Here is an 8,141-nt window from a genome sequence, read left to right on the forward strand (position 1 = left end):
ACGTGACCGACGGAAGGCCTGATGTTCCCGAAGAGACTCACCATGTTTTGAGGAACATGTCCATTCTTCATGCAGAACGTAAGCATCCTTGCATGGCATACAGCAAAAGCTATGTGACTGACCAGAACAGCAGGATCAGGAGATGACACACACAAATATCAGGGCCCACAGTAGAAGAAAGATATTTCAGCACAATGCGTTGGCGGGCTAGTTGGTGCGAATCCATGAATACTTTGTTTAGCGCAAAACGACTGGCACAAGAAAGACGACCAGGTCAAGGCGCTAACTCTCAACTGACATCATTTTATTGCGTCACTCCTTTATAAACCGCTCAAACCAGAGGAACATGCGCAGTGAGCACCATGCAGTGGTCGTTTTTCTTGTGCCTGTCGTTTTGCGCTAAACAAAGTATTCATGGATTCGCACCAACTAGCCCGCCAACGCATTGTGCTGAACTACCACAAATTTGTTTGCCTTTTTTTTTTACTTGCAGCCGTGCTCACAGGTGTCACCTCAAGCAATCGCAACTATCAAAGAAATAGAAAAATGCGTCGGAGCGAGCAGCTGCATTGGAGAAGAAAGGAGTGGCTGCTGTTCGCTCAGCTACGATTGTGTGGTTTCCTACAGTTTTGGTTACGTCCAGCTTTTGATGTAACTGAAAGTGTTGCATCTTAGGTGGAGGTTTACCTTAGCTGCAGGCTAAGATTAACTTGTTTGCCTATCTTGTTAAGCAAGGTCTTCTCAGAAGACCACCAGAATATGGCTGGATCAATCGTACGTGTCATCAAGGAGGCTATGTTGTCAAGCAAGATCTTCACAGGACACCATCAGGTGGTGCTCGCTTGTCCTGGCATTGCTACTTAAAGGCCGTCTTCATCTACCACCGACCGTTCTTGGCAGCATTGGCTGTGCTTGTGCATTAGCTCACGCATTCCTTTCCGTTTGTACAGGTTGGTTACGACAGCATCTGTTGTTTTCTTTGTTATCCTGTTACTGTTGCCACAAACTGTTTTTAAGCTACCTGTGTTCTTTCATTTAGTTTTTAGTGTTTTTTTATAGTTGAGTGCTCTTAGATATGCCCACCTGTGCTGAGCTCGCTAAGAGACTTGATGAACTAAAGTCAAGACTTCTTAATGAATCTGATCGTATGACTGATCGCATTGTTGACAAGATTATCGTGAACATGAAGACCTCTGAGATTTTGACGAGCTGGAGCCGAAGAAACACGTGGACAGCCTTGAGTCCAGTTTAGAATTTCTGAATAATCTGTTGACAAGCTGCACATTGAAAAGGCCTCATTTGTGGTAGAAAACAAAGCCCTGGAAAGTGAAAACTGTTCACTTTCCTGCAAGGTCTCCGAGCTCGAGCAGTACTCTTGCATTAACAACATCGAGATCAGGGGTATCCCCTGTACAGAGGGCGAGGACTGTGTTGCTGTATTGGACACAGATGGCAGGAAAATTGGATGTCCCGTGATTTCCTGTGATATTGATGTCATTCATCGAGTCTCCACTAAAGATAAGGGTAAAACCTTCATTGCTAGATTCTGTTCTTGAATGAAAAAGAATTATTTTTATCTGCAAGGCACGAAAGGCAAGGATCTGCCTGAGTGACATCAGAAAATATGACAACTGCCCTGTATTTGTTAACAACCAATTGACACCACAAAATAAAGAATTCTTTTCCATAGCACTGGGGCTAAAAAAAGCTAACTGGAAGCACTTCTGGACGGATAATTGTCAGACTAAGGCTAGAAAGACAAATTAGAGGTGTGTTTGTCGCATTGCTGATGAGTTTGACCTTTGTGTTTTCAACTAACTGCCTCCATTCTAGCCCTTAAATGTCATTACCATCCACCATGGATTCTTACTTGTCAACATCTGCACTGGATAAGTTCATGTCGCACGACTGACATTCAATCATTTACTTGAATGCTGGAAGTCTCCACAAGCATTTTGATGATTTTCAGCATCTGTTTTCGACAATTAACAACACCCTTTAAATAATATGTGTGTCTGAAACCTGGCTTAGTAATGATGACAAGGACCTATTCTGATAACTCATACACTTCTGAGTATTCTCACAGAGAGATGAGTAATCACAGTGGTGCAGCTATATTTGTCTCATCTAACATTCCATACAAATGCTGGCATGACTTAGAGTTGAATATTTCTAACTGTGAATCAGCATTTGTTGAATTTGATTCCCCCATCTTCTGTATAGACAAGAACTTAATGTGTGGCTGCATTTATTGCTCACCTTCTTCCTTAGTTGCTGACTTCTGTAGTGTGCTTGATCAAGCTATGTAAAAAATATTGTGCGCTAATTTTAATGTTATAATCATGGGCGATATCAACGTTAACCTCTTGGATACCACTTCATCTAATTTTTCTAGTTATTCAAGTACCTCCCATAGTTTTGGGCATGAATGTTTAATTATTTTCCCTACTTGCTATCCTAACATTGCTGATGGCACCTTGATTGATCACCCATCGGATGCTTGCATTGTTACGACCGATATTACTAAATCACTACCTTATCATTCTAAACTTGCACAATCACTCAACCTTAACGAACACTTCATTCTGCAGAGATGTACTTTAAAAAGAAATGCTCCTTACTAGCCTAACTAAAACTGACTGGTCGGAAGTTGTATCGTCGAGTGATCCCAAAAAGCTTTTTCACAGCTTCTGATGACACTTTCATTGCATTTCAACTCTCACTCACACAAACCTAAGGGCAGAAAAAAGGTAGCATTGCCGCAAAATCCACGGCTTACAAATAACCTTCTGAAACAAATGTGGTCTCGTGAAAATTTTGTATAAGAAAACTAAGAAACAACCTTTCAATACTACACTACTTGCCCATTACAAAAAATTTTCTAACTCGCTTTCTGTTCAGCTGAGAAGTGTGAAGAGGTACAATAACAAGCAAAAAATTATAGAATGTGGCAATAACACTAGGAAAAAGTGGCAAATAGTTAGCTACTTTTTAAACCATAACTCTCAGAACGTCATTTCTAGAGTCATTCACAATGGCAAGGTATACTTTAATCCGCTTGATATTTCAAATGCCTTTTGTGACGCTTTCTTCAATAACACTTCTGATTCCGATTCATGCTGTAACGTGTCCTTCAACCACCTACCTAATTCATTTTTCCTTTTTCCAACAACGCCTGATGAAGTAATTTCAATAATTAGGGCCCTTAAAGCCACTAGTGTTGGCCTCTATAATATTAATGGCTGCCATATTAAAATAATCACACAACATACTGCTAACATTCTCTCAGCTATCATTAACCTGATTTTTAAAACCGGTGTTTTCCCATGTGATCTCAAACATGGTTGAGTCATTCCTGCTTTCAAAAAAGGTGACCGCACGCTTATGCAGAATTATACACCCATTCGCATTCTTCCATTTTTTAATAATGTTACTGAAACACTTATTGAAAAGTTTCTAAAATATTTAGATAAATTTAGTATCCTTTCCCCCTAACAGATTGGCTTTCGTTCTGGCTTTTCAACTAATCTAGCACTTAGTATATCACTTACTGATTATCTTAAGAAAGCGATTGATGAAAGTAAATTTGCAGCCTCACTATTTGTTGACCTATCCAAGGCCTTCGACACAATAAATCACACAACTCTTTGCACTAAACTTGAAGCCTTTGGAATAACTTGTCTGTCACTACTTCTAATCTCCAGTTACAAGATAGAAAACAAGTAAGCATTTCTGGGTATTAGCTACTACTAGAAGCTACTACTAACAAAGGTTGCATGTACTAACATAGTAACATAGGCGTCATGTACTTGTGACACCTGCGTTTTTTCATCCACTTTCATTGCCACTAATTTATCATTTCTTTAATTCAATAAGTAAGTACAAGCAATCTCCCCTATGTTGTCCTTGGTGCCAGTGTTTGTTGGCTTCTCATGATATGATTAATAAAAAATAGGGCCCCTCGGTTAGCCCCCTTCCTTCTCGTACCAACATAGGTGTAATATATATTAATGATCTGCCAAGTTGCCTCTCCTCATCGAAGTGCATTCTGTATGCTGACGACACTACTATATTTAATTCTAACAATTTTGTAACAATGTGAACAGGTAAGCTAAACGAAGATGTCATGAAAATTTCCACATGGTGTGAACTTAATAAGCTGCAGATTAACCATAACAAGACCAATTTTGTAGTCTTTGCCTTGCATCAGCAATTGCCTGAGCTCCTTCAATCCATTTTCATCAACAACCACCTATTCACTGCAGTTGATCATTGCACCTATTTAGGTGTGGCATTTGATCGCCATCTTAAATTTCACCTTCACAAAGCTAACGTAAAAAAGAAAATGGCATATGGAATATGCATTCTAATCAAAACACGATGATATTTCTCATTTTCTACTCTGATGTCGCTTTATTATGCATCTGTTCATCCTCATATTAACCACAACATTGAATCATGGGGAAACACTTATAACAGTCACCTAACTTCATTGCAAGTCATTCAAAATCGAGCTTTTTGCCTAATAACATTTTCACCTCGTAGCATTAGTGCAAATCAATTATTACATCCACATAATATTTTGAGTGTGACTGATCTTGCTAAATATAACCTGGCCATTTTTATTTTTAGGGCATTAAACAATAATATTCCAGTAACAATCATACCAAAGGCATCCCTTATTAATATAAACAATACTAGATTTGCAGGCAATATGAACTTCATTTTACCCTGCCCACAGATTTCATAGAGAACTTGGCACTTTCTTTTAGATTCCTCCAACTTCCCTTTTTGAGTGTAGTATGTGTTGTATTTTTAACGTTAACTTTGTTTCTATATTTGTCTCCAGCATTCTTTTTCACTTTTTTTTAAAGCTGCCTTTATAGTTTTCCCTATAATTGATAAATCTGAAGCCTTATTATTGTTTAATGCATTCAACTGCTGCTTTTCTGTTCATTTATGCCTTGTCACCAAAAAGTTTTTTTATCGTAAATTTTACAAGTTGCCTTGCTTTTTATTATTAATTCTTGTCATCATGCACACGAGGTCCCATTTCAGTTTCTAACTATGGGACCTCCTTTTGCATGTACTTATTATGTAACTATCCCCATTTCTGTCATGAATAAACCAATTCTGATTCTCATGTACTCTCATTCATCCAATTTCTGATACCTCCCCAAGGCCTTTCTTGGTCTTAAAGTGCCCTTTTCTTGACGTATTGCTGATGGTGACCTTGAAAATCTGCAAACAACCTGAACTTCATGAGTATGCACTGTTTTGTGTGATATGTAATGTAATGTAACATAGTCAAATAGAGGCTGAATTCTCTCTTAATTCCTGGATTGCAAGACACTTGAAATCGAGCCACCATAGCCGTATTGTGAAAAACTGGTAGTACATATGCTCTCTCAGACTTCTTTATTCTCTTCTTAAGTATCTTGCTTCTTAACTTAACTGAATAACTATACAGGGTGTGTGTTTTCTTGTTCCAGAACACAATTTGTAAAAATTGTCCGTGGCAAATAGTGTGCAGTCCTTGATCAGGGTTGACCGAAGCGGTGCACATTACTTACCCAATAAATCGAAATGCATAGCCAATTAATTAGCAAGAATACTAACTCTTAAACTAATTACTTTACGGTACATACTGCAATTTCGAAATTGTAGCCATCAAGTGTGCAAGGCATACCTACAAGGAGCAAATAGTGAGGATGGCACTGGTTTTAAGATATGCACTATCAAACCTAAGGTAAAAATGCACTGTTCCACTTTCTTAAGAAAATGTGGTTTTTGTGCACTGAAGTTCAAAAGTAATGGGAGGCCAATGTGTTCTAGTGTCAACTTCAAAATTAATTCCATGTGGATATACCTTGTGACCTCGCTGATTATAATTAGGAAATTGCAACATGTGATGCGACTTACAAGTGTAATTAGTGAATTTTTTTTCATTTGTCAATTATGCATTTAGATTTTCCATGTAAGTAATGCCCGCAGCTTTCAGTAACCTAGCACTACTACTACAATTGTGCTAGCTGCCAAAGCTGATTCCTTTTTAATTTTGCTTGGTCGAAGAAGCACTTGGCATTTTTCGCACATAAGAGATTGCTTTGTACATAAGAGAGAGTTTGTTCACTGACATGCTCGCCTACATTTCATCATGTGAAGCTTTCATTGTTCGAAACTAATTTCCAACAGTGCCTGTTTTATGTACTTTGGTTTTACTTCTCAACTGTTTTTTTTTCAATTTGTTTCTTTCCTTCTCTCAGGGGCCTGATGTCTGACTGTTTACAAAATTCATTCACTTAGGCAGCCCGATGACAAGTTGCAGTAAAGCTGTGCAAGTTTTATAAGGTTCCTCCACTTATTTGCATGCAAAGGACACCATGTGCCTAGAACAAGCATGACAAATAATATCTATTTTACATCCTGAGCCTGGGATATAACCTCCATCCCGCATCGAGATAACGTCCGAAAAAGACCCGGCTGGTGCCTCCATGGAACATCTTTCGGTGTTTCACCTGGGAGGTTTTCCTGATTAGTGTAAGACATTTTAGGAACATCCCTAGGATCTCTTCAACATCCCTACAGAGACATCCATCATACATCCTTAGGATGCCTGTGTGTTGTCTGGGTATTTAGCTATGCTCACAATATTCAACAAACCTTCCACTGCATTCTGAAAACTCTCCACACCCTCAAAAGATTCAAAGTAAAAATAGTTTGTACAATACAATCTTCCCAAAAATATGGTAGCTGGTGCAAACATTAGGCCAGAAAAACACGGGGTAAACCTCCACATAAGTGCTGGCTTGCAAGGCATGCAAGTTTCAGCTGCACTGCTGTCCATGTACCAGTGCCTTTCTAATGTGCAGCTAGCTCCACAGCCATTGTCTAGAACGAAATTCAAAATGCTGCTGAAACCCTTTGTTTAATTATCTGGTCATTGCTACCAAAAAAAAAGTGCCATTTAATGTGACAGACATTATGTGAGTGATGCTAATGGGTAGGCCTCCCTGCTCCACTGGAGACAGCTGTGAACAAGGCAGTATGCAAACATAATTCTGGGACCCACTGTGCTTTTGTGGGATATTGTGCAACATTTGGTCTGAAACCTGGCCAACATGCTCTTCATTGAGCAGCAGAAAAGGATGTCTCGGGGAAAAATGCGAAATTACAGCGAAGCTCTGTACGTGAAAAAGGTATGCAAGTCAATATTTTCTACTATGATTATATAGGTGCACAGTTTATATTAGGAAGAGAACGCTGTGAAGAGCATGGTTGATGCGACTGCCTCGATAATCGGGAGATCGTGAGAGGCAGCGTGCGAGTGATGTGTGAGAGCGATTCACAGCAGCCACTGCAGACAGACCTTCGCTCATGCAACGCTTTGTTTCCATATATGGCATCGGTGGACACACCCGTCGCATGCCTTATCGATGGTGTTATTGATGAGCAGACGACAGCACCCTACTCTGGCACCATCTTGCAGTAGTTGCCACCGCGGAGCCTGTCTTGCTTGGCACTACATTTCTCGCACTTTCGCCATAACCTCCTCCACTGCCTTATGGTTCCACTGCACCCTCCTCCTCCGCTTTCCTCCTTGTGCTCTCTTCGCTGTCGCCATTTGCTTTCAACGCCTGCTGCGCTCATTGGCTCGGTTGAAATTGCTCAGATGCTTGATGTAGATGCTCAGATGCGGTTGCTCAGATGCTTAATGCAGCAACGGGCGCCTAAAAGCTGCGCTCTAGAAAGGCAGGCAAGGCCCTTTAGACTAAAGGCAGAACACTCCAGAAGTCCAGCATTTGACGGCACATCAATGACTACAGCTCTGGTGCCTTTTGATAACTTAAAATCTAAGGTACAACTTTGAAAGGCATTTTCTCAAAACTATTATTTTTTTGGCTCCTGCTCAGCTTGGTCCCGTCGATTTCTTCGCAACCTGCTAGGTATATTTCAATTCTGTTTTTTTTATTATGTTCTTTGAAGCGCAGTTCAGGGCGTGACATTCATTCTTTTCCAGTGTGACTTTTTCTGAATTAGTTGCTCACAGTCTAGATGCCTGTTGTACAGTCACCTCTTAAAAATAAGAACTAAAAAATCATGTAAATAAAAAAATTCACTGATGATTATCGTACTCTCTA

The sequence above is a fragment of the Dermacentor variabilis genome, chromosome 3 (genome assembly GCF_050947875.1).
Source record: "Dermacentor variabilis isolate Ectoservices chromosome 3, ASM5094787v1, whole genome shotgun sequence".
Classification (NCBI taxonomy): Eukaryota; Metazoa; Arthropoda; class Arachnida; order Ixodida; family Ixodidae; genus Dermacentor; species Dermacentor variabilis.